We start from the raw sequence: 27,334 nt of genomic DNA, 5'->3' as shown, positions 1-27,334 counted from the left end.
GTCGCTAACATAAAAATACCAGTAAACATGAATAAAATGGACATATCTATGCAGAAAAAAGCATTTCATCTTCATCATCTTCCATTTCCTCCTCAGCAAACGATGTAGCCTGTAAAGTGGAAGGTTGCTGGAATTTCGTAGGAATGGTAGGTTTTTCCTAGGCACATAAGCGCATTCGTGATGTGCAAGATGGATGCTACTCCTTCGACTTTCGTTCTTTTTCTCACGTTAGATTTCACAATACCAAGTTTACTAAAGAGCCTTTCTACTTCGGCATTTGAATGCGGGAGAGCCAAAATGTTCATAGGAAAAGTAGCTAGTTCCCTGAAGGGATTGGGTCCTGCCGAATCACTATACTGTAACACCTCTACCCAGAAATCTATGGTATTTGAAAATTGACTCCATTTTATTGCGTTTAAATTACGCCACTGATTCTCAATGTGATCTATATCTGAGACACTACAACCCATACCTTCCGCTAACTCAAATATTGGGTTTTTGACAACATTCAGACAGTCTTTAATAGAAAGGAGAGCCATTTTTCTTAGGATTTGAAAATTTTGTTCGGTAGCCTGTTCTTTAGTTCTGTAATTAGCTTTCTTGTGAAGTTAATACAGCGGCCCCTAACCACTTCTACCTTTTCCACTGATAGAGTTTCCGCCAGTTTTTCGAACTCGTAACCCAGATAGGGTTTGGGGTCCACGTAACTATCAATCTCAGTTGATGGAGAAAACAGATCAAATCGAGCAGTTGGGTTTAGGATTTTCCTTCCTAAGAACTGTATAAGATTCATGAGATCATCAAATAAACGAGTTGGGTCTGCATTTTCAGATTCAAATACTTTCATTACTTTTTGGACCTCATGCAGAATACGTTTTAGATAACTCATGAACATTCTGCTTGATAAATCAGAGTACATTTGAAATAACATCTCGGAAGTATAACACTTTTCTTGTGTCCTTACTATATCGAAGTGTAATTTGAGCTCATCCCACTGTTCAACAATTCGCCAAACAGCAGGTTAAGAGGATAACCATCTTGTTTCACAAACTTTTAGAAGTTTGAGAAGCTCCAGTCTCTTGCTGGATTGAGCAGACCAAAGGTAACTTTCACGGACAATGAAGTCAACATTACGCGGCAAAGTGTCTTCCGTAGCATGAGAAACAGCTAGCTGTATGGAATGACACACGCACCTAATCATTTTCAAATGAGGAATGTTAAAATCTTTTTTCATAAATTCAGATACCCCATTGTTCACGGAAGCGTTGTCTACACCTATATTTAATAAATTAGCAGGCTTCATTTGAAGTTGCTATAAGAGTATTCCTATTGCGTTAACAATAGCTGGTCCTGTGCCATTTGGTAAGTCTACCAAACCTAAAAATCTTGATACTGTCCTTTCCATACTGACGCTGAAGTAACGAGTTATGACACCCAACAACTTAGTAACGGATATATCTGTCGCCTCATCTATTATTAAACTGTAACCTTGATCGCCAATATCAGAAACCATGTCCTCAACAAAATGTGGTGCTGGTACATGTTTTATTACTTCAGTACATTTCGTTCTGTGTAAACGGAGATCTGCTGCTTTAGAACTATTGCCAAAATTTTTAACACGCAGTTTTGACAAGTGATCTACAGTCAACAATGAGCAGTGCTCTCCAATAAACAATGCCAAACTTCCTTCAGTCCTAGCAGTACTTATGTTTACTTTTGTAAACGGTATTTTTTTCTGCAGTGGTGAGGTAAACGGCCCTGATTGCATTTTATGTTTCTGAGTTTCAGAATGTTTCTTTAAATCATTATATTTAGCATACAGTTCTATTTTAGAATATATGCAGTAGGCCTTGGACTTATCAGAATCTACCGGTCTTAACCATTTAAACTGATGTTCCCAGTCTTTACGGTAGTTTTGCTGATACTTAGGCTTACCCGTGGTGTTGAACAAAAAGCAAAAACACAGTTCACAAACAAGAAAATACGAAAATGAATATTTGAAATCGCAGGTGTAAATTTGCGTAAATACACCTAACAAACCATGAATAACTTCAAGAAAAAACACAGATCACAACAGAACTTATTATTACACTGACAGCTGCGAAGAGATCGATTCATTTCCTTAGCGCGCGCGCTTGAATCACCTCGGTCCAGTGTGTAATGTTACGCGTAACTAAGAGGCATAAAATAAAAAAAATCGAATGACTGACTAATCTACTGCGTTAATACTGTATTAACGCTGTCTGTGCAACTCCCAGCACCTACAGATGATGTCATCCAGCAGATAAGAAGAGGAATTGCCGAATGATGTCATAATGTGTTTATCAAATTACATGAAATGGTATACAGGGAAGTTCAGATTAAAAAATAACCGGTCATAAACATTCACGTATTGAACTGCAATTTATACCGTTAAATTCATAATAATTTTATTAAACTATGAAATTCACCAATTTCCCTCTAAAGTGCTTGAATAATCCCCTGAAAAGTCGCTAATCGGAAGACTAAAATTTTGTCGCTAACAAGGTTCCCGAATTCCCTAGATTTAGCGACTTGTCGCTGAAGTTGTCAACACTGTGTATCAGCTTGCTGCCCTCTGAAGTGCCGACTGCACTGCAAATGAGAACATTAGCAGCTGACGCAATAAGGTACTTCCCCTTCGCCCACGTGTGTAGCATTAGCCCAGTCATTAACAGACGTGGCATACTGCTCATGTGTACAAATGGGGTTAGTAGTATTTACAGTACCTTTTAGGGAAAAACACTATTTATCAGTGATAAAATGACATCAAATGTATAATTCTCTGAACATTCCATTTTAAAGTTGTTCCTTACGATACAAAAAGAAAGAAAGAGAGTAGGAAAGAGAATTATGAATTACCCGTGCAGACCTTCTTATTCTTCTTCTATTACTATAAATATTACGGGAGCGCGGCTGTGAGCTTGCATCCGGGAGATAGTAGGTTCGAATCCCACTATCGGCAGCCCTGAAAATGGTTTTCCGTGGTTTCCCATTTTCACACCAGGAAAATGCTGGGGCTGTACCTTAATTAAGGCCACGGCCGCTTCCTTCCAACTCCTAGGCCTTTCCTATCCCATCGTCGCCATAAGACCTATCTGTGTCGGTGCGACGTAAAGCCCCTAGCAAAAAAAAAATATTACTGGCCGTTCCTGTTGTCTAGGGATAGCTATCCTGCCTCTTATCTGGAGGCCCCGAGTTCAGTTCACGACAAGGTCAGAGAACTTTACTGGATATGCGGGCCAGGAAGATTCGTCACGTTGGCCAAGTTCATCTCGCAATTTGCAGGCATCCCGCTGGAATTCGAGATGCAAAGCTCATCTCCGAAGATAATAGGCAACTTGTTTTTCGGGTATACGAACCTGGAAAGGGAGGAAGTGACGCTGGAGCGGAACCAAAATAATCTCAATTGGGAAAGTAATGCGAATGAAAGGAAGCATGACTATCAAATGGTAAATAATTTAATCTGTGAAGGACAGCTGAATTACAAAGTGATGGAACCTACTAGAGGGAAGGATATTCTTTCTGGGCAGGGTGCTGAAAAAACCAGATGAGCACTGTAGAGATAATGAAATAACAGATGGTATGTGACCACGAAGCTATTTTCGTCGTATTAAACAATGAAAGCGATAGAAAGGAAGTTTGCAAAAGTAAGACTATTAGCAGTGTAGTATGGTTAATAATACAGCATAAGAAACTTTTTGAAATGTAATTGTGATCCGTGTCCGCCTCTGTGGTGTAGTGGTTAGTGTGATTAGCTGCCAACCCCTGAGACCCAGGTTCGATTCCCGGCTCTGCCACGAAATTTTAAAACTGTTACGAGGGCTGAAACCATGTCCACTCAGCCTTGGAAGGTCAATTGAGTAGAGGTGGATTCGATTCCAACCTCAGCCATACTGGAAGTGGTTTTCCGTGGTTTCCCACTTCTCCTCCAGGCAAATGCCGGGATGGTACCTAACATAAGGCCACGGCCGCTTCCTTCCCTCTTCCTTGTCTATCCCTTCCAATCTTCCCCTCCCCCCGCCCCCCCCGCAAGGCCCCTGTTCAACATAGTAGGTGAGGCCACCTGGGCGAGGTAATGGTCATCCTACCCAGTTGTATCGCCCGACCCAGAGTCTGAAGCTTCAGGCGGTAGAGGTGGGATCCCTCGCTCAGTTCGAGGGGAAAAACCGACCCTGGAGGATAAACTGATTAAGAATAAGAATTGTGATCCGTTGAAAAACAATAAAAGGTATATAACCAGTCTGTAGGATGGGTTTAAAGTAATTGTTGACGAATGTCAAAACGGTTATGTATATTTAAAGGTAGAAAAGAATTGTAAAGATCCGCCATGTTGTTATGGATTTGGAAGTAAGGAGAAATTGAAGGAACTTACTAGAAATTTCAGTCTAGCAAAGAAGTCAGCTATGAATAACATGATGGCAAGTATAACCGGCAGTTTTAGAAATGTTAGTGAACAATGGAAATACATAATTATATAGGTAGTTCAAGGCAGAAACAGGTTCCAAGGATATTTCAAGGACAATAATGGACAATGGGAGTGCATATGTGACGATTTACAGAATGGTGCAAGTATTCAGTCAGCAATATGTACTGTTGGTTACAAGGACAATGGTAGAGGGGGTGACTGATATTAACGACGTAATGAAATTTATCTACGATAACAAAGACATTTAAAGAAGATACAAAAGTAAATACTAGAAAATCAGCTGGAATTGACAAGAAAGGCAATAGGTTGGGATATAGTACAATATATTATGATGTACTCATTCGATTACTGTTTGCATGAAGGAGCTGTACCAAATTACTGAAGATACGTTACAGTAGCCCGTATGTATAAAGGAAAGGGTGTTAAACATAAAGCGAATAATAAGAGGCGAGTCGGCTTGAGATGTGTCGCACCGGGCTCGATAGCTGCAGTCGGTAAGTGCGGCTGGTATCCAGTATTAGCGAGATAGTGGGTTCGAACTACACTGTCGGCAGCCCTGAAAATGGTTACCCGTGGTTTTCAATTTTCACACCTTAATTAGGGCCACGGCCACTTCCTTCCCACTCCTAGCCCTTTCCTATCCCATCGTTGCCATAAGACCTATCTGTGTCAGTGCGACCTAAGCAAGTTGTAAAAGAAAAAAAAACATTGACATGTTGTATGTAAGGTTTGGGAAAGCATTGTTTATGATTATATTAGACAAGCTTGCGTAATTACCAACTGGTTTGATAAAGGACAGTTTGGGTTTAGGAATAGTTATTTCACTGAAGCTCAACTTGTAGGATTTCAGGAAGGTATACCAGATATGTTTTATTCAGGGAATCAAATGGACTGTATCGCGATTGACCTATCTAAGTCTTTTGATCGTACAGGTGATGGTAGCCTACTGACAAATATGAATGCAACTGGACTAGACAAAAGGGTGACTGAATGGTTGTCTATATTTGTATAGAATAGAACTCAGATAATTAGAGTAGATAAAGCATTATCTAATCCTGTAATGTCCGGCTCCGTGGCTAAATGATCAGCGTGCTGGCCTTTGGTCCAGAGGGTCCCGGGTTCGATTCCCGGCCGGCACGTGGACTTTAACCTTAATTAGCTGATTCCAATAGCTCGGGAGCTATTCAGTATTAGAAATCATCCTAGGTAGGGCCCTCATCTTCACAGACATGCAGGTCGAATAATAAGCCGTCTACGAGAAAAAGACCCGCACCAGCCCTCTCCGGAGGCCATACGCCATTTTTTTAATCCTGTAATGATTAAGAGGATAATTCCGCAAGGCAGTATTATCGGACCTTTATATTTTCTTATAAATATATAAATGATCATCATCATCATCATCATCATCTGCTTGCCCTACAGGGTAATGTTGGCTGCTGAATGCATGATTCGAAGCAGTGTATCGATTCATTCAAGTGACCGAGTGAATCGATTCACAGGAACGGCAAGCTCACGGCACACGATTCAGCTTACTCCCAGCGGACAGTGCTGAGTGGCGCACTCACTGGACGTTGACGGGGAGCCGAGCTTCCGCTGCAGCGAGACAGTGAATCATGGCACATCGAAAGTATCGTGAACGAGCGCGGCTCAGTGAGACACATGATACACACGGCTCCTTATCGGCTCACTGGACACGCGGAGAGCCGAGCTTCCGCTGCAGCGAGACAGTGAATCATGGCACATCGAAAGAATCGTGAACGAGCGCGGCTCAGTGAGATACAAGATACACACGGCTCCTTATCGGCTCACTGAACACGCGGAGAGCCGACATTCCGCTGCAACGAGACATACAGTGAGTCATAGCACACCGAAAGAATTGTGAACGAGCACGGCTCAGTGAGACACAAGATACACGCCTCCTTATCGGCACACTGCACAGTTGGGCACTGGCGGAGAGCCGAGCTTCCGCTGCAGCGAGACGTACAGTGAGCCATAGTACACTGAAGGAATCGTATGCTATAATGGATTCTCGAGCTCAGCTCATTTGAAAATAATACCCATTTGCATTCACTGTCGTCTTCTTACAGGGAGGTTTAAATGATATATGGTTTTATTTGCACTGTTAAAAAGGTAGTCAAAACATAATTCTGAAGTAGCTAGTAAGTAGGTAGGCTATTAGGTTATACTATTTATTAGTTTAATGAATCTTAGTATTATAACTTAGTTGACATTTGGCAATTAAACTCTACTCTAGCCTGCCCTATGACTATGAGTTATGCTCATGACCACTCAAAAGTACCTGTTTTATATTGGGAAGAACGGCTCAGTATTCTCTCAGTTCATATGTCACATCGTTGCACAATACTTCAGTCATATGTGGACAGACGCAATAACTTAACCAACAGTATGCTGAATCAGAAAACCAGCGGGCTACTGTACATCTCGGGTAGCCTTTACAAAATATGATGATTTTAAAAAAAACCTCAGCTGATAGAAAAATACATATTTTCAAAAATGACTGAGCGAGTTGTCGTGCGGTTAGTATCGCGTAGCTATGCGCTTGCATTCTGGAGGTGTTGGGTTCGAAACTCACCCTCGGCAGACGTTAAAATGGTTTTCCGTAGTTTCCCCATTTTCACACCAGGAAATGCTGTGACTGTACCTTAATTCAGGCCATGGCTGCTACCTTCCTAATCCTAACATTTCCCACCCTGCGTCGCCGGAAACCTTCGATGTATTAGAGTGACTAGCTTTTTTCTCTAAGAAAAGAGTTCATAGATGGCAGCTGCGAACACTGAATGCTGTTGCTGCTGTATTACCAGAACATAGGGCCTACTGCACAGATGCAGTAGGAGCGGTGACTAATGTCCCGTGAATCCGATCACTGTATCGAGTCAGTAACGTGAACGGAATCAAAAATGAATCGATTCAGTAAAATGAATCGAATGTCCCATCACTACTCCAGGGTCGGCTTATCCGTCGGACTCAGCGAGGGATCCCACCTCTACCGCCTGAAGGGAAGTATCTTGGAACTTCAGACTCTTGGTCGGGAGATAAAACTGGGGAGAATGACCAGTACCTCGCCCAAGCGGCCTCACCTGCTATGCTGAACAGGGGCTTTGTGGTGGGATGGGAAGGTTGGAAGGGATAGGCAAGGAAGAGGGAAGGAAGCGGCCGTGGCCTTAAGTTAGGTACCATCCCGGCATTCGCCTGGAGGAGAAGTTGAAACCACGGAAAACCACTTCGAGGATCGCTGAGGTGGGAATCGAACCCCCCTCTACTCACTTGACCTCCCGAGGATGAGTGGACCCCATTCCAGCCCTCGTGCCACTTTTCAAAGTTCCTGGCAGAGCCGGGAATCGAACCCGGGTCTCCGGGGGTGGCAGCTAATCACGCTAACCACTACACCACAGAGGCGGACTATATAAATGATATGTTTAAAGAACTGGAATCTTAGAAATGTATATTTCCATATATTGTTGAACTGTATAGAGTAATGAGTAGGCCTAAGATACAAAATTGTGAGTGACTGCAAGAAGACCTTGACAATGTTTCGAACTCGAAAGGGACAGCAAGGAATGATATGATGATAAACGGGATGAAATATCAGGTTGTGAGTTTCGCAAAGAGGAAAAGTCAGCTCAGTTATAATTACTGCGTTGATGGTGTGAATGTTCCTCATGGGGATCGTTGTAAGTAGACCCTACTTACGTGTTGGTGTAAGGAAAGATCTTCATTGGGGTTATCATATAAACGGAACTGTAAATCAAGGTTACAGATCTCTTCATATGTTTAATGAAGGTATTTAGGGGTTGTGTAGAGATGTAAAGGACAGGTCATATAAGTCTCTGTTAAGAGCGCAATTAGGGTATGATTCCAGCTTGTGGGACCCTCACCGGGATTACTTGTTTCGAGAACTGGAAAAAATGCAAAGGAAAGCATTTCCATTTGTTCTGGGTAATTTCCGACAAAAGAGTGGTATTGTCAAACTGTGGGCTGGAAATACTGTTAGATTAAGTGGTATGTTCCTAGCCGTCAGTGGATAGATGGCGTGGAATGCCATGAGTAGACGAATACATTTGTGTGGTGTTTTTAAAAGTCGGAGATATTATAACATGAAGATAAATTTGAAATTCATGAGGACAAACTGGAGCATATTTTCGTTCATAGGAAGAGGAATTAGCGATTGGAATAATTAACCAAGGGAAGTGTTCGATAAATTTCCATTTTACAGTATTTTGAAATCATTTAAGAAAGAATTGATAGGGAATTTGCCACCTGGGCAATTGCCCTAAACGCCGATTGATTGATTGATTGTTTGATTGATTGATTGATTGATTGATTGATTGATTGATTGATTGATTGATTGATTGATTGATTGATTGATTGATTGATTGATTGATTGATTGATTGATTGATTGATTGAACAGTCAATGTTTATATGTTTTCTTATTTCAGCGCACCTTTTCGATGTTTTCGTTAGGTGGTGCAACACAGGGGCTCAATTTAGAACTTTTTCAGGAGTTTAGAGTTTAGGGCTGGATACCCTTTCTACAGTTACGCTAAAACAAGAAGGTTTTTTGATGAATCTGGGATATAAGAGTGCTAGCTGGGAAGGGAACGGCCATTGCCTTAAGCATAAGATTATCCCAGCATTTATCTGATGTGTAAAATAGAAAACCACAGAAAGCCAACTTCAAGGCCGGCAATAGCGGATTCGCACCCTCCATCTCGCTAAAGCAAACTTACTCTTATACGACGTGTACAGTTTAGCAAGCTCGGCCCTAATGAGGCAAAGATCGCGGGGTCGACCCCGGCTTAGTCTCGTGGTATTTGAAGGGGCTCAGGTACGCCACCCTCGTAACAGAACATTGACCAGAACGTAAAAGAACACCAGCGGGACAAAATTATGACACCTCGGTATCTCCAAACACCGTAAAGTAATTAAGCAATTATTAATTATTATTATTAATACATCCGGCTTTTTTGTGTAGCGTTTAGCGCTATTAGTTGCCATCCTCGGAGGCCCGAGTCCGATTCTCTGTACTGCTAGATTTTAAGAATGGTAGTAGAGCTGGTGTGTGGTTTGAATGGTATATGCAGCTCACTGCCATTGTGGGTGTGAATAAAAGGAGCTGCACTACCTCGGAAGGAGGACATGGGTTATTTTACTATTCTTCTTCTTCTCCTTTTAAATCTCAATCTTAATCTTCTTCTTCTCCTTCTTCATCATATTATTATTATTACAAAGTCATTCACTGCTTACACCCTGAGCGAGGGAGAAATATATGTTTAAATCCAATCAACTAACTACATTAGGTTCAACATAAGTAGTAATCGGGAAATTTTGTCTGAAGGTGGATACTTCGAGCTGAAATGGAAGGACTAAAATCCGTTACTTCCAGCTCAGTGGTTGAATCTATATTAAACAGATATAACTAAATCAGAGACTTCAGAAGTGCTGTAACATTTCGCTCGTCTCTAATTAATTAACTTGTTCATACTATTTCCCGTACACAGGAATCTTACGTTTGCTCCCCACCACCATGCTTGCCGTAACATGATGATAAGTTAAAATTAGACTATTTGGTTACTCCTTATTTGCATCAAGTCGAAACTGTAACGCAGTAAAGTGGCAAACAGATAGAAAGGGCATAAGAGAAGAGGGCGGTGTCATTGGCAAAGGAATAGTAATACTTTAGCAAGTGAGGTTCTCCTTTGTCGAGTTTCCCTCATGTTTACCCAACCCTTGAGCCTGCCGTGTTCACAAGTAAGAGTGATCGTCACACGCGACCCCACGTTTAAATAACTAAGGAAGTAAATATACCTCCACTAACTGTTTAAAGTGAATGGCAGGAGTTATGTGTACCAGTACTGTGTGGCTGGAATAGTAAATATTACCTTACTACTCCGGCGTTGAGGAGTCAAGAAAAATTGCGTTCCTAATGTCGTGAGCTGTCACGAGGACTCGATAACATCCGTACTCATTATCTACTCTTTTAGCTTGTCATTTAGTTTAACCTGTAAGCTTAGATCTATCTCTGAGGTAAATATCTGGATTCACTACCCAAAGTCGGGCTGAGTGGCTCAGACGGTTCTGGCGCTGGCCTTCTGACCGCAACTTGGCAGGTTCGAACCTGGCTCAGTCCGGTGGTAATTGAAAGTGCTCAAATACGTCATCCACGTGTCGGTAGATGTAATGGCACGTAAAAGAACTTCTGTGGGATTAAATTCCGGCACTTCGGCGTCTACGAAAACAGTAAAAGTAGTTAGAGAGAGTAAATCCATTATAATTAATGTTATTCGCAATCGAAATTTGCTATAGACAATTAGCTTAATATTAAATCCTAAGTCTATCTCTGAGATTTATCCAATCTTTATTATAGTACCGTATTTTATCTCAACCAACAAGCCTAGATCTATCTCTCAGATGAATGGTGCGAATGTATGGTATGCAGGGTAAGTTGGAGCAGTCTTTCAGGTGAATCAGCTGCCCTTACCAATATCTTGTTCTGCAGCGCAACGAACGTGTGAGATCGTCCACAGGTCGATATTTCTCTGCTACCATTAATGCACTTCCTGCAAACGATTTTGAACACTGTTGTCGGTCCCTCCATGTGACTATAGACAAAAAAAAAAATGACTTCCTTTCAATTATTTATCATACGTCTAGCTACCATGTAAGTTTACGTGTTGCTTTTACGTCGCACAGACACAGATAATTCTTATGACGACGATTGTACAGGAAAGGGCTAGGAGTGGGATGAAACGGCCGTGACCTTAATTAAGCATTTGCCAGGTGTGAAAATTTGAAACTACATAAAACTATGTTCTGGGCTGCCGCACTTAAGCGACCGCGGCTCTCGAGCTCGGTACACCATGTATGTAATTTCATGTCCTACAAACTGACCGGGTATAGTAAAACGTGAAATTATCGCTTACATACAGTCTGCAGCGCGTCGAGTGCGGGTTTTTGTGCGCTGCGCACACGCCATTGTTATACGGTCGCTTGAAGTCACTTCAGACGTTCACAAGGTATTCCATGGACGAATACGTTGACATGATTTTTTATCTACGAGAAATCAAGAGAGAATTCATTGTAGGCACTATGTCTATAACAGGAAAAGTATCCGGACAGGCGACATCTGACTGCAAAGACTTTCTTCAGTGTTGAAAGACGTTCACGAAAAGCAGGGGTACTTCAGATGATGCCACTGTCCGCAAGAACACTGTAACATACGGTGAGAATAAGGAGGTTATTTTAGACACAGCTCAACAATAACCCAAACACGGGTACACTAGCAATTGCACAACAGGTGAACATCGTCAGACTTCCGTTCTACGAATACTGCATGGACATGAATATCACCACTACCATCAACAGAAAAAATAGGAGCTCCGCTGGCGGGATTTTGAAGCTCGAATTAATTTCTGTCAATGGCTGTTAGGAAATCTGAAAATACAGCATTACTGTCGAAAGACCTGTTCTCGGGCGAATCGTGATTTCAATATAATGGTACATGCGCTATTGAAGTGTTGTGAATCTCCACTGGCAGCTTATTCAGTAAAATGGGGAGTGGGGAATAAATGTATCGTGAAGAATCTAGGATGATCGCCTTATTGGACCGAATTTCTTTGTGGGCTACTTAACAGGCTCACGCTACTTGCTCTTTCTAGGCCATGAACTCCCATTTCCTTTGGATGTGCCACTGGGACAAAGTTTAACGATGTGGTTTCAATAGGATTGAGCTCTACTAAGTTAGACTTTAGCCGTCGGTAACCATGAGAATGAGACAAGTCCAGGAAAATGGGTAAGACGAATAGGACCTGTCCGTTGGTCCGCCAAGTCACCGGGCTTAACGCCTTTAGATATCTTCCTGTGGGGAAATTCGGAACAAATAATTTACAACCAGGAAGCAGTAAATTCCGAGCGCCGAGTGCAGCCCTTGTTAGGCAGACCCTCCAATGAGGATGGGCGGCGTCTGCCATGTGTAGGGAACTGCGTGTTATTGTGTTGGAGGATAGTGTTTTGTGTGAGTTGCAGGGATGTTGAGGACAGTACAAACACCCAGCCCCCGGGCCATTGGAATTAACCAATGAAAGTTAAAATTCCCGACCCGCCCGGGAATTGAACCCAGGACTCTCTGAGCCGAAGACCAGTACGCTGACCATTCAGCCAACGAGTCGGACGATAATAGTCCTAATTACGAGGGATGTGAATTAAGTAGCGGAAACCTTGTCTACACACTCGCAGGAGATCGGGCATTCGCAAATAGGATATGTGATCGTTCAGGTGGCATTGTTGTCGATATTCAGTGTGCATTTAACTGGTATCCAGTTGGGAGTGTTGTTGCCATGTGGCACTGGATTGAAGAGTGCTGATTTTACAACTCTAAAGCATATTTTGAATAGGTGATCAACGTTCGTGGATTAAAATCCAGGTTGCCCATAACAAAACTCCATCAAAATGTTATCGAGGATTACTTGAAGCCTGTGGCTTGAATGCACTACCATATAGGACTGTTGCACGATGGTTTCAGGCGTTTCGTGCCGGTCGGAATGCGACTGCGGATTTGCACTGCACAGGTTCGGGAATTATCGCTAGAGGTTAGTCTCAGTCATCAGACGGTGTGGCACATACTGACGAAATATCTTAACATCAGGAAAATTGCATCCCGTTGGGTTCCACGTCAACTTACCGACGTACAGAAATTGCAACGATATGCACTGGCTGCCATCCACTGGACAGGTACCGCAACGAAGAATACGCATTTTTGAAACGTGTTGTCGCCATTGGTGAGACGTAGGCACGAGCCTACGAGCGCGAATTAAAGCGTCACTCGAATGAATGGCCTCACTGAGGATCGCCACTTCCACAAAAATATTCGACAGGAGTCCAGTTGGTTAAAGCGTATGCTGTTTGTGGTGTACTTCTATGAAGGAGTTATTCTTACGCATACTGTGCCTGAGCGACAAATCGTCAACATTGACTACTCTATTGTCGATTTCTGGAGCGACATCTGTGTCCGGCTATGTAACACAATCCTCTACGTATATTGAGAGATCGACCTGTCGTGTTGCGCGATAACGTACGCTGTCATGTCGCAAACAATGCCAAGCTTTTATTGCAACCGTGACAATGGGAAGTCTGGGAACATCCTCTGTACTCACATGACGTGAGTCCTTGTGCCTTCGACCTGTTACTCAAGTTGAAGGAACACCTTCGAGGCTGCCGATTTTCTGAAGTGGCATTTGTACTCCACGCGGTAGGGTGCTCCGTCGCTGTCATCAACAGAGAACGTCTTGTCAACGGTACCCAAAGTCTTCTCGACATTTGGCAAAAGGTAATAGACTTTGCGGGTGACGACATTGAAGGAACGTAATGCAATTGTACTTGTTAGTTCATTAAATATTGCATTCTATCAATATTGCAAATACTTTATTTACAACCGTCGTAGCAAAAAACCCAGCCTCTACCTCTAGGGAAAAGGGAATATAACTTACGTTATACGGTGTGATTGAAATGGTTACGCTAATCTGATGCAGTCCATATCAGGGTGTAAATGCTATACTCTAAGACGAAACCGTGCATCAGGCACACCTGGGAGTATCAGAAATGAATTAATGGAAAATATTTTTTGTTTATTTTCCAAAACTCTCTACATTCCTATTGATAATCATTTGTGCAGACTGTGAAGTCAGACCCTGAACACTGAATGTTGTTTGCGAAAGCTGGTCGGAATTTCACCTACCACATTCAATTCCCTGAAGTATGGTTTCGTCCTAAAATAAAAGTTTATATTTGGAAGTTGTACATCGACGCCTCTATGGGCTACTTCAGTTTCTAGCCAACATTATGAATTCTCGGTATGCGTTATGTTGTTAGAGCAAGCTTGGTGGAAGTAAAAAAACTGCAAGAATGAATGTTCAAAGATATACGTTCATATTTATACTCACCTAAAATCATATGCAACTCGAAGAGTAGAACGAATAATTTCAGATATTTTTTGCCTTATGCCATATTTCTGGAGAATTCGTCTTGAAGATGTATTGACGCTGCGGTGGAAGGGTGGATTTCACCTCATTAAAATATGTATTTGATCTGGTCATGATTGCGTTTACACCTAGTATACCATTTCTTAATTCGATTCTGTTCATGCTCCACATCGCCAGTCTCTCTGCCTGCAAATTCAAACTTGGATCAACAAATGGAGGACCGCGGGAAAATTACCTAACGGCGTAGTGTGATTATTTTCAAGATACCAGCAATGTTCTATAGTGTAAAAATATGCAAAAACTCTATTTTGGCATAAATGCCTTTGTTTAAAAGAAATACCGATTTGTGGAAAATTGTTTGTTGGTCAAGCCACAACGTTGTAAATTACTCCTCGTGGCGTGGTGACACAGTTTTTGCGCCTAAAAATGTATTGAATAAATAATTTCGTGGGGCTATTTCTAGCCGAGTGCAGCCCTTGTAAGGCAGACCCTCGGATGAGGATGGGCGGCATCTGCCATGTATCTGCGTGTTATTGTGGTGGAGGATAGAGTTATGTGTGGTGTGTGAGTTGTAGGGATGTTGGGGGACAGCACAAACACCCAGCCCCCGGGCCATTGGAATTAACCAATGAAGTTTAAAGTCCCCGACACGGCCAGGAATCGAACCCGGGACCCTTTTAACCGAAAGCAGTATGCTGACCATTCAGCCAACGAGTCCGAACCCAAATATATTGAACCATATGGTAAAATTGCTAAATTGCATAATTTCACAGCATCGAAATGCCAGAGCTTCCCTGTGCCTCATCTACGAGTACTTAAAGAACAATAATTGAGGAATATTCCAGATCTTGGTAGTTTAAATAATTGGCCATAAGTGTTCCTGAATCATACGGAACCACTCTATTGATTTCTGCTGAATTGATGAACACGTAATTATTGGCTCCCATCCCCGAGGAATTACTCTTTCTTTAAGTGTTATTTGAGTTCTCACTGTGCCCGTCTGTTTCATGACGGAGGTTCTTGTGCCCTTTCTCATTCCAGCGAAACTTAAAAAAACAAGCGTGTTCATTAGAAACAGGTAGGTTTCTAAACTTTTGACTAGCAGTGTGTACGTTCATGGGCAACATCTCATCACACATGATAGACTTTAGAATTTACGTACTGTAAAACAAGTCGTACTTCGCACAGAAGTGAGAACACCTGGCTGCTGTGAAACTAGTTACAATTTTCTTTACGTTACACAGGCACGGATAGGTCTTATGGCAACGGTAGGATATGAAAGGACTAGGAGTGGAACGCTATTTGCTTTACGTCGCAACGGATACAGCCGTGGCCACAGCATTTTCCTGGTGTAAAGATGGGAAACTACGGAAAACCATCTTCAGGGCTGCCGACAGTTGGGTTAAACGCACTATCTCCCAAATATAAACTCACAGCTGCGCGCTCCTTAACCGCACGGCCAACTCGCCCGGTAAAACAAAATTCAGCAGATGCATTACAGCGCATACTGAACGATCTGTTGACGACTGAGGGTGCAATTAAACCAAATGTACAACAATTGTATTTAACGAAAAACTTCCGGCATTGAAAGAACAGTCAGGAGCTAGCCTAATGAATTAGGTGTGTACAACATCATGACAATGCCGATGACCTAGATATTAGGCCCCATTGAACAACAAGCATCGTCATCATCATCATCGTCATCATCACATCATGCCACTTCAATCACTTTTCATACCTTTTCTTCACAATTTTCTTTAACTCAACTTCACAAACTTTCGGTACTATATGGTACACAGAAACCAGTGCAGACATGAAAGACGTACGTTTAATTTGCATGAAATACTCCTGTATATCAGGATTTTCACCTGTTGAGGATTTCAAATTATTTTGATGCAAGGAAGCAGTCCAATACATCGGCTAAATGGTCAGATAGTGGACTTCGGGTCAAAGGATCTCGGGTTCGATTCCCGACTGGGTCTGGCATTTTGAGTACATCGGGTTAATTCCTACAGCTTGGGGCTGAGTGTTTGGGTTCGTCATAATATACAACTTTATTTCACACAGCACGTTACATTATAACCTCTTGAGAAACACGCAATAGTGAATACATACCTACACATAGCGTTGACATCAGAAAAGGCATCCGACTGTAAAAATTGGCTAAATACATACAAAATAATGGCCCCAGGTAAATGGAAAAAGCCAGGAAGCAGGAGCATAAGAAGAAGAAGAAGAAGAATAAGAAGAAGAAAGGTGACAGTTGTACGTGACTGCTGATATCATTATCATAGCCTCGGAACCTCCAGATTTCCGCAGAATTCGAAACACTGGGACATTACTTTTCATTTCAAAAATCCCACATGTAACGACTGAGATTCGAACCATGACTGCCTTGTTCAGAAGCCAGGTAAAATGCCACTACACTTTCGCAACCGACAGATATTAATAGTTTATCACATTTGCAATATATAAGATATTCAGCTACACTAAAGATACCGCCAACGTAAGATGATATCATCACCTTCGTACAGTACTACAAATAGACAAATCCGTTTTTACAAGTTTTGAGTTACGCACTCTGCACTTAACTGCTTCAATGATTCTGTCTATTGCTACAACTGTATATCTCAGAGAATAAACCGTTGGAGCCCAATCTGTATTTCAAGAAGTTTGTTTGTTTGTCTAGGGCATATGTTCATGTTACAGGTTATAGATACCTAGCTGTGCAAGTAATATCAGCTGATAACATTGAAATTCAGCTTTACCTCTCACTGTGGAGAATGGGCATATTTATCAACTATAGGCATACATGATTTGCGGCTGGCTGTTAACAGTGAACAAAAGAAAGATACGTATGTGTTTTCTATGAGTTTTGTATTGTTCAGAGAGAAGAAGATAGTTGAAGCAGCTCTTCGTAATTTATCGTCAGATACTGTCGAGTAATAAATGAATTGCTCATAAGCGTTAGCAAGTGTTCTGAAGCAGTGCTTCGCAAACCATTTCATTTACTATTACCTGTTTCGCGGAAACGTATGAGTTTTATATTTCATACTTTAAAAACTAATGAATAGCTCCCGAATTATAGGCGAAAAGCTCTTTATCATGAGTTCCTTACATTCTAAGGTAGAAACCATCCCATACTGATGTTACCTCCTGCATCGCATACCAGTGGATATCGTGATCTAGACTGTAACAAAAAATAAAAATAAAAAAATAAAATAAAATAAATAAATAAATAAATCAGCAGACCCTGAATCTCGAACATCAAACATGTGTACACCTCTGCCGAGCCTATATCAACGGAAGAGTATGATGATCTGGTTTCTCTGTTCGATTCAGTTCTTCCAGCTCTAGCTCGAGTGTACAGGCCGTTTTATGAAAACCTCCCCCATAAGTAAGGGCCAAATCGACGAGGTGATATAGACAACGAATAATTAAAGTGACATTTCCGCGAATTTCTAGTGATGCCAGTGTTGTAAAATTTTAATTTAAAACACTTAAGGGAACCAAGCGTGAAATATGATGGCATTTTTCTACAAGTATTCGTAATTTTGTGGAAACTAAAAATATGTTTAATACTGCGAATATTGCATTTAAATAATGACCAGTAGGTAACTCAACAGCTCGCAAATTTCAGTCCAATACAAAAGCTACATATCTCATATTTAATTTCAAAAATCATTTATGCAACAATATTCTGAGAAAACAACAATTCAAAGCATGTTTTACGCCAATTCAATGCATTTAATCTTAATTTCTGTCAGGTATTTTTCTGCAGCAGAGCATTAGAGTTCAAGGAAATTTTCGAGCCAGTTCTCTACAGCAGTGCTATTGTTATGTTTCCTACTAAGGTGACCATATGTATTCACCTTTTCCCGGTCATTTGTGGGTTCGCTGGAGACACCCAGGCACGGGTTTGCTTTTCTTGGGTGTTTAAAGCCGAATATCCTCCCTGAAACCATGCGAATCAACCCGGGATCAACTGGCATTTGAACCTCAGCCTTGGGATTCGGACCTCACCCTTTCGGATGGGAATCCATCCGATAAACCACTGTGCTTAATCACGCCCCCGAGAATAATAATAATAATAATAATAATAATAATAATAATAATAATAATAATAATAATAATAATAATTTCTTTTGATGCGAATATTACTATAAATCTCTAATTTCAAGCTACGGTAAGAGCTCCATGATTACTTGTAGAGCGGTGATATATTGAAGCCTTACATCGTCAGATGAACATAACATCTGCCCGTGAAGAATTAATAATATAGAAATATGTGCAGAATATAACATTGTTTCAAAGTAAAAATTGCCTTCAGTGTTCCAACTGGACTCCTACAAGATCTTGGAAATAATAGCCTGTTGTTCAGTGTGACGCCTGTGATATAGGATACTAATTTAGACGGTATGTTTATGGTTTCCCGCTTTAGATATTGTTCAGGTGGCGTGACTGAAACCAGATCCATTCATAACACGGCTGCTATTGTCCACAACATAATTGTGCCCCCATTAGTCATCTCAGTTTGCGGTGTGTCCATTAACCCATGATGGATTAAGGAGACGACATTCCTCGGAAACTTCAAACACCGTTCCGAGACAGAGGTGAGGATATCGAGAGATCTTTCTGTCTGACCGATTCATTATCAAAATCATGTTCAGATATGCAGTAGTTATATTCCAAAAAAAAAAAAAAATAGAATAAATCACAATCTGGTATTACGCAAAGGTAGCTAATATACTGAATTGAAGCCGTACACTCCCTGAAGAGTCTCAAGTTCTTCAGTTTTCAATAAAATATTGTAATCAGACTTATTGTGCTACTTCTGCAATAAGTCCCTGTCAGTATACTGTACAAAGTAAGTGGAACATAATTCTACACAGTGCCTGACTATCAGAGAATAAGTTGCCTTGTTAAGTCTTTGGTTTCTCAGGTGTCTGTGGAAGTTTGGAATACCGGCTTTTAGAATAAACGGACTCTTTCATTTCCTTGCGGCTAATTTCACATACTTAATCTTCTTCTTCTTATTCTTCTTCTACTTCTCTCCCTTGGCCTTTTTCTGAGGTTGGCATTATTCAAGACTGAATCTAGTTTTACCGCCGCATGCCTTTCCTGACTTCAAGCCTATTGTGGAAGATATATTCACTATTGCGTGTTTCTGTATTGGTTAGTAGTGTGATGTATTGTATGCAAATAATGATGAGTACTACGATGATCATAAAGGCCCAGTCACCGAGTTAGGAGAATTTACTAAACGGAGTTAAAATCTCCAACCAAGCCGGGAATCGATCTCGGAGATCCATGAAACGAATACCGACGCAAAGAATCAAATTGAATATGGTGACTTAAAAGAGTAGACGTACAAAAAGAGCAAAATACTTTGTCATGGAAAGGGTTGCTTCCTGCTTCGTAAGTTGAAAGCTCTGGTTCAGATACGAATTATTTTTCTGTTTAAATTCAATTCAGTTCCACTGAATTCGTATTTCCTAAAATAAAGTGATTTGTTACTGCTATTGTGCAGAACATGTATTATGAGCCATCAGGTCTATGTTTGAAACGTTCGCGAATCGAGATCACTACATCCCGTTTACCAAAATGCTAAATTTATAACTAGATAGTTACAGTGGGTCAATGAAAATTCCGCGATTGTTTAAAGATTAGACTGCGTTAATGCCCATTCCGTAATTCTGACATTGTTTTTACTGTATATTTCAATTCTCTTTAACTAGGCGTGTTCTCAAGTGTTTAATTCGGATGTTGTCATATAAACTTAATTTGCACTTGACATCATTTGTTACATTATTCAAATATATTGCATGGATTAAATAACTCATTTGCTGCTCTATATTACTGTAAATTTAAATTTAATTTGTAATTCATGGTTTGGTGCATAAGGACGATATTTGTTTCAGATTCAGAGCATTGATTTTAATGCTAAATACAGAGTGATGACCAAGAACTATTTTATTTTATGTTAAACTATCAAGATACCCGTGTTTCGCTACGATATTACACTGAAATTTATAATTGAATGCGTATTGTTTTAGTGCGACGTAAAGCCCCTAGCAAAAAAAATTAGATATATAATCCGCCGGCATTCGCGATCTGACTCGTTTTTTGCGAGAATCCGCCAAAATTCGCGAACTGACTCGTTTGCTAATAGATTACGGCAAGTTTCATCCCATTTTTCAATCTTTCTTTCCAGCAATCGATTTCGTACTTCCCGGGCTAGGTCCAGGTATTCCACCCGGTCACTCGGGTCCCTAAATCTTTGCATCTTTTCCTATAAACATTTTTAATATGGATCAAATCCTTCAGGAGATCCGGCGTGGTGTCGACTTCGTTGCCTTGATGGTACTCAACCCTCGGCCGGACTGCATTCTTAGTCATTACCCGTCCAGGACCCGTTTCCAGTGCGGTCCGCACATTTCACGACGGTCCAGAACATTATTATTATTATTATTATTATTATTATTATTATTATTATTATTATTATTATTATTATTATTATTATTATTATTATAGATGTTCTGGACCCAACAGCAAGATGCAAGACCGCTACTTGGCGGTAAATTACATCTGCTGCCATTGTCATTGTTGACAATGTGACCAGCACTATTGTCGCGGGTAGGCAATTGTGCAGGATTGCTGACGATACGAATGACTGACTTCCGTGCATTATGGACCTTATTATAGAGGTGAACAATTGCACGGCCAATCTCATTCCTATAGTTTATTTCAAATTTGTTTAAATTTTTTTTTATATGCCAGGAGAATCTACTGTAATCTAAGAACGTTCTCCGGAGGAAAAGATGGCTGTTGAAAACGAACCAAGGAAAGATTAAAAATGATCTATTTATGATCAGAATAGGTACATCGAAAATATACAGCCTGTTTCCAGTCATTCGACAGGGTCAGGAATGGAATGAATAAAGCCCCATCTAGCGGCGACAATAGGAATTGTGCCGGCTGCCGAAGCACTCCTCTGGGGCAATGATCGATGAATGACAAATGAAATGAAATATTGGACAGTGTTGCTGGAATGAATGATGACAGGAAAAATCGGAGTAAACGGAGAAAAACCTGTCCCGCCTCCGTTTCTTCCAGCACGAATGTCACATGGAGTGCCCGGGATTTGAACCACGGAAATCAGCTGTGAGAGGGCGGCGCGCTGCCGCCTGAGCAACGGAAGCTCCTTATAAGTACATTATGAACAGTAAAATCAACTGGTCTCACCTCCTTTTACACCCCCCCCCCCCCGCCGCTTAAGTTTATTAACCGTCCCCCCCCCAAAAAAAAATTAAAGGAGATCGTGCTTCTCTATGTTTAAAGGAGATTCCAAACACCAATGTTCACGTCTATTACCTTCAGTTTTGAGATATAAGTATCCCCATAAAAATAATTCACTTTCTTTCACTTCCTTTCACACTTCTCACCTTTCCCCCCCCCCCCCCCAAGTGCATTATCCGGCAAAAAATACTTGTTCCTTTAATAGTAAAGGATATTCTAAATACCAATTATCACGAATCTAACTTCTTCAATTTTTGATTTATGTGTCCTCGTGAAAGGAATTCAACCCCTTTTCACTCCCGCCCCCCCAAGATGGGTTCCCCCCAAAACGCGTTTTTCTTTGTTTTTAAAGGAGATCCAAATACCAATGGTCACGTCTGTAACAACTTTAGTTTTTATAACATGTATGTATTCTCATACAATTTAGTCAATTAATTTTTCAATTCTTTCACCCCCACCCCCCTTCATTGGATTTTCCGAGATGCTTTCTGTATAATTTCCTGATTGGAATCATTCAACAAAATAGAAAACATGTATAAAGATGGCCCACTCAATGGATATAAAACAAATTGGCTGATATACTTGGAAATCAGGTGTGATAACCACAAGGAACTTATTTATACAATATATATATAAAATAGCTTGTCCTAACTGACTGACTGACTGATTCATCATCGCCGAGCCAAAACTACTGGACATAAAGAAATGAAATTTTGAGGATATATTCATATTATTAAGATGTAGGTGCTCCCTAAGAGAGGGTTTTTGGATATTACGTCGCTAAGGGGGTGAAAAAGGGGGTGACATTTTAAAATGAGTGTATCTATATCTCAAAACTTTAAAAGTTTACAGATGTAAAAATTTATTTATTTTCCGAGAGTACCAGTAAATCTACCGACACGGGGCTGAAGTATTTGAGCACCTTCAAATACGACCGGACTGAACCTGCCAAGTTGTGGTCAGGAGGGCAGCACCTCAACAGTCTGAGCCACACAGCCCGGACAAGAAAATAGGGAACAATGTCAATAAGAGTAATATTTAATTTATTACTATTTAATTCATTTCTGGTATGAAAGTAGGAAACAACGAATATATATATTTGATACTGTCGCTGGAATTTAAGCTTACGGGACACGACCCGTACCGTGTAGCCGACTCTCTCGGTCCCTCCACTTGTCTGGAGATAAAATGGGAACAGATAAATTACCTCAAAGATGACTGACAGCGGGATTGAGCTCATATGTATCCCTCAAATGGATTGACTTTACGTCGCGCCGACACAGATAGGTTTTATGGCGACGATGGGATAGGAAAAGGCTAGGAGTGGGAAGGAAGCGGCCATGGCCTTAATTAAGGTACAGCCCCAGCATTTGCCTGGTGTAAAAATGGGAAACCACGGAAAACCATCTTCAGGGCTGCCGACAGAGTGATTCGAACCCACTATCTCCCGGATGCAAGCTCAGAGCTGCGCGCACTTAACCGCACGGCAAACTCGCCCGGTGACAGATTCCTCTAGGAGGGAATGTTCATTCTTCAGTATGTTGTAATTTCCAGTTTCTGTGTTCTTTTTATATGAAAACCTATGTACCTATATATAAGTTGCGGAATTTATACAGAGTGTTCCCAAACATGTGGAAATTAACCGGGGATGGGTGACGGCGAAATCATTTATGAGCTTAGCCTTTTTAGCTGGAAGGCGGGGGGCTGAGATTTCTTGTTTTGGATTAAGTTCGGAGTCAGGCATGCTGCTACGGACATTGCAGTACTTCTCAGCGTGTGGAACTAGCTTAGCATCGATGTCTGGAGTGTTCGAAAGTGTACGAAATTAACGAAGCTGCGTGTTTAGTTGTACATTCAACAACATGGTGGACATTTTGAGGACTTATTGGATTAGAATGCAGTACCCCTGTTGGTACACCAACTTGGTGACAGCTACTCGACGTGGGATATGCCAGGTTTCTACCAATACTTCCCGTACGAAACTGGATAGAAACTCGTAAACGATCGACCATAGGGCAAATTTTCGTAGGGGTATTTTGTGTTGTTTTGGGGTGTAGTATTCACCCCCTGATTATTAACTCCGACGTGTTTGGGAACACACACTATATTGCCCTGTTAACTCCAACTGTACGTTAACTCCTTTCTAGAGGACTAGACTAACGCAATACGTATAACCAAGTGTTACTTCTGTTGCATCAGCATCATTCAATATTTTTATACTCACTGCAGTTTTATTAATCTGGTGCCATATAAATATAATAGTACATTTCTTAAGTCTTCATCGGTAACAACCGTACAAGTGACGTGGAATGTATTATTCTCAGGATTATGAATTCGCAGTCACTGAGCTAGTAAAGTTTTGCTACAGTCAAATTGTTTTTCATTTCCTTCTTCGATGTTAAATCAAACTTTAGGGGGTTAAGGAAAGAACCATTTCATTTCTCTCCGCTGCTTTTGAAGCACTGATTACCTGGCTGTAATGAAACATGCCGCTACCGTTTCACCTTCGCAGAGTATGGTAAACAAAGAGTGTCAAAGGCGTTACAAAACTTGATTAATACTCCGCGTGTTACAACAGCCCATTGGAAGTACATTTACGATATGCACGAAAATTGTTTACTGAATATTAATTTACATTTATGTCAATCATGCAACTTTTCAATAACAAGTTTAACATCTCAAAAATTTTCGACAGCTTTCCGTCATAGATTAAAAATACTGTATTTGTATAGCCCTATGAGGTGTAATAGTTCCATATTTTCACTTTTACGAAAACTAGAGGGATTGATGGAAAACCCTATGTAATCTTGTGTAATATAATAGCCACTTTTCATTTCCGGACAGTTGACTAGCCATGGTGGTAACCGTGAGCACGGTTCAATCAGAAGAATGTGGGTTGTATTCACCGCTAGGGAGTCGAAAAAGTAGAAACTAGATTTTGATTTCAGTTAATGTACATGACTCCGGTGTTTACACAGCCTACAACAGAATTTAGTACCACGCTAAACCGACCAGTTGTAGTGCTAGTCACTCTGTCTCAATTAGTGCTGAGGTTACGGATAGTGAATTCCTTTACTTTCCACTCTTCCAGGAGACTTCATAGCCACAGATATGTTGATTTTGTTGTTACTACTTGAACCATTTTACATGTTCACAATATTACATCTACTGAGTGACTGATAGAGTAGAGCGTTGGACTTCTCGGTGGAAGTCGGTGGGGTTTGAACCCACCATCTCCCGAATGCTAGTAAGGATTATTATTATTAGTATTAGTATTAGTATTAGTATTAGTAAAAGTATTACTGTTACGAGAATATCGTGGAATACAGAGGTGTGAAAATGTGCCGGGTGAATGGGCAGAATAGGAAATGACCAGAGCATAAATTAAAGCACTAAATTCTGAAATTTTATTTCTATCCTTCCTCTTTTTGACTTTAAAATGTGATAAATAGAAGATTTGAATAAACAGTAACCGTATAACAATGAGCTCGTCAGCTCCAATAACAGTGACTTCAAATCCAAAAACAGGTACAGAACTCGACAGAATTTTTAACACGATAACGTATAAGGAACGAGCATTATAGCCCTGAAAGAGGTAAAATATTTTATAAGAGCATGCTTGCTCCACTAACTTACATATCCTAGGAGTCTGAGCTACAAAATTAATACAGTCCAGCCTCTCAGAGGCATAGATTTTTAATAGCGTACTGACAACCTGTAGGTTGTTCTTAAATAAAGAGCATTATTTAAACATCATTGCCCTGGCGTGTGCTTATTTATCGCTCGATAGTTTGTTACACACTGGTCTATAAATAATTACAAAATAAACGGGGGCAATGAGTGCCCATTCTAAATGGCCTTAATGTAAAAGTAAAAGGTTTAACATTATTGGCCATGAACAAAAGTTTGGGAGGCGAGACACTTGCACTTATTCTAGAATATCTTAAAACCCTAAGTGGGCTTATGGCCCAAAATTACAGAGGCTAATCCTATTTTATGCCAGGGTGACTAAATGAGAAACCTTAAATTCCAAAAGAGTGCTAAGAATTTTAGATAATTGGAAACTTTATTTACCCCATACCAAGTTGAGTGGGAATCAACAGAGGGAAAACACTCTTTTTCCCTTACATTTATAGGTTTCCCAGCAGGGATTTGAACATAGTCCTCAGACTTGCCGAAAATCTACATTTAAACTATGAAATTAGAACATAACATGAATAAATGAAGGTTGAAACCTTCCCCTCAAGCCATCTGCCGGAGCTATCACATGTTAAGAAAATTCTGCCATTACCCTGTGTTGCTGGGCCTACCTAATGCAGACCTGCGTCCCCTGCCTCCTTTGTACACGCCCCACACAATCAAGTGGAGCGATGAAGATGACAACACAGCACTAAGGTACCCACCTTTTATAGCCTTTCGAGGGGATGTTTCAGAACTCTTTACAGATAGGCTGGATGCCTGTACACGCCCACATTTTTATTTGGCTAGAGAAAATTTCCCGAAAACTCCTGATTGGTTGATAACTGTAGAAGGAGGAAGCAGTAGGAGTGTTGACAACTTTGATACATAAACAAAACAATCTTCAAAAAACTAAGGTTATCCAACTTTAAAAATTCGACGTTCCCTTAAGAATGAATTGTCCTTAATCCCGCCAGAGGGCGCACTTAGGCCGATGGTAGAGATATCCAATATTTGAAAACCCAAATATCTTGCATAACATTAGTTCAAGTCAATTACATAGATGGCCTTATAGAAGGCGACAGTTAAACTGGACGGAGAAGGTGTACTCCGGTACAAATATTATCATTTTTTCGATTGCTTTAGACTCTAAGAGACATCGGGGTCCTCGAAACTTGGCTCTCAGATGTTCATTAATGTGCAGGAAGCTACAAACACAAATTTTCCGGATTTTAATTCACACACATGTCTTTACCACACTCAGCTGGGATTGAACCAGCTTTCTTACGAGCTGAAGGATTTCGACTAACCAACAGCGGTACAGAGATTGTCGATCTCAAAACTATTACAGGCATTCTTCTTCTTCTTCTTCTTCTTCTTCTTCTTCTTCTTCATCTTCCGGGCTGAGAGTTTTACAGACCGAAGAAACAATGGTCTTATGAGATCAGGTTGGCGGGTTCGATCTCGGGTCATTACGATGGTATTTGAAGATGCTCAAATACGCCAACCTCGTGTCAGTGGATTTGCTGACCTATATATGAACTCCTGTGGGACAAACTTCCGGCACTTCGGCTTCTCTTAAAACCGTAAATGTAGTTAGTGCAACGTAAGACCAATAATATGTCTGAGTCCTTGTTGCCGTGAATATCCCTGAGTGTCCATATCCTTTCCTTGCAGCACGGAAACGAGTTATTCCTTGTCAGCAATTCTGCTTAACACCCTTCCGATTAATTTGCCATTTGTTTCATAATATGTGGGTTCTCTTAGAAGGCAGGGGAGTAGGGCAGCTATTGTTACTACACCTGCGATAGCTACGCCCTACGCTGAATATTCGTTTCTCACAACTAACTCCTTGTATCAACTGTGTGGATCCTTAGGGAAGACCATACTGAGATTTGCGATCCACTGAAGTTG

The sequence above is a fragment of the Anabrus simplex genome, chromosome 2 (assembly GCF_040414725.1).
Source record: "Anabrus simplex isolate iqAnaSimp1 chromosome 2, ASM4041472v1, whole genome shotgun sequence".
In the NCBI taxonomy this organism is placed as follows: domain Eukaryota; kingdom Metazoa; phylum Arthropoda; class Insecta; order Orthoptera; family Tettigoniidae; genus Anabrus; species Anabrus simplex.
Note: the sequence above shows the minus strand (reverse complement) of the source record.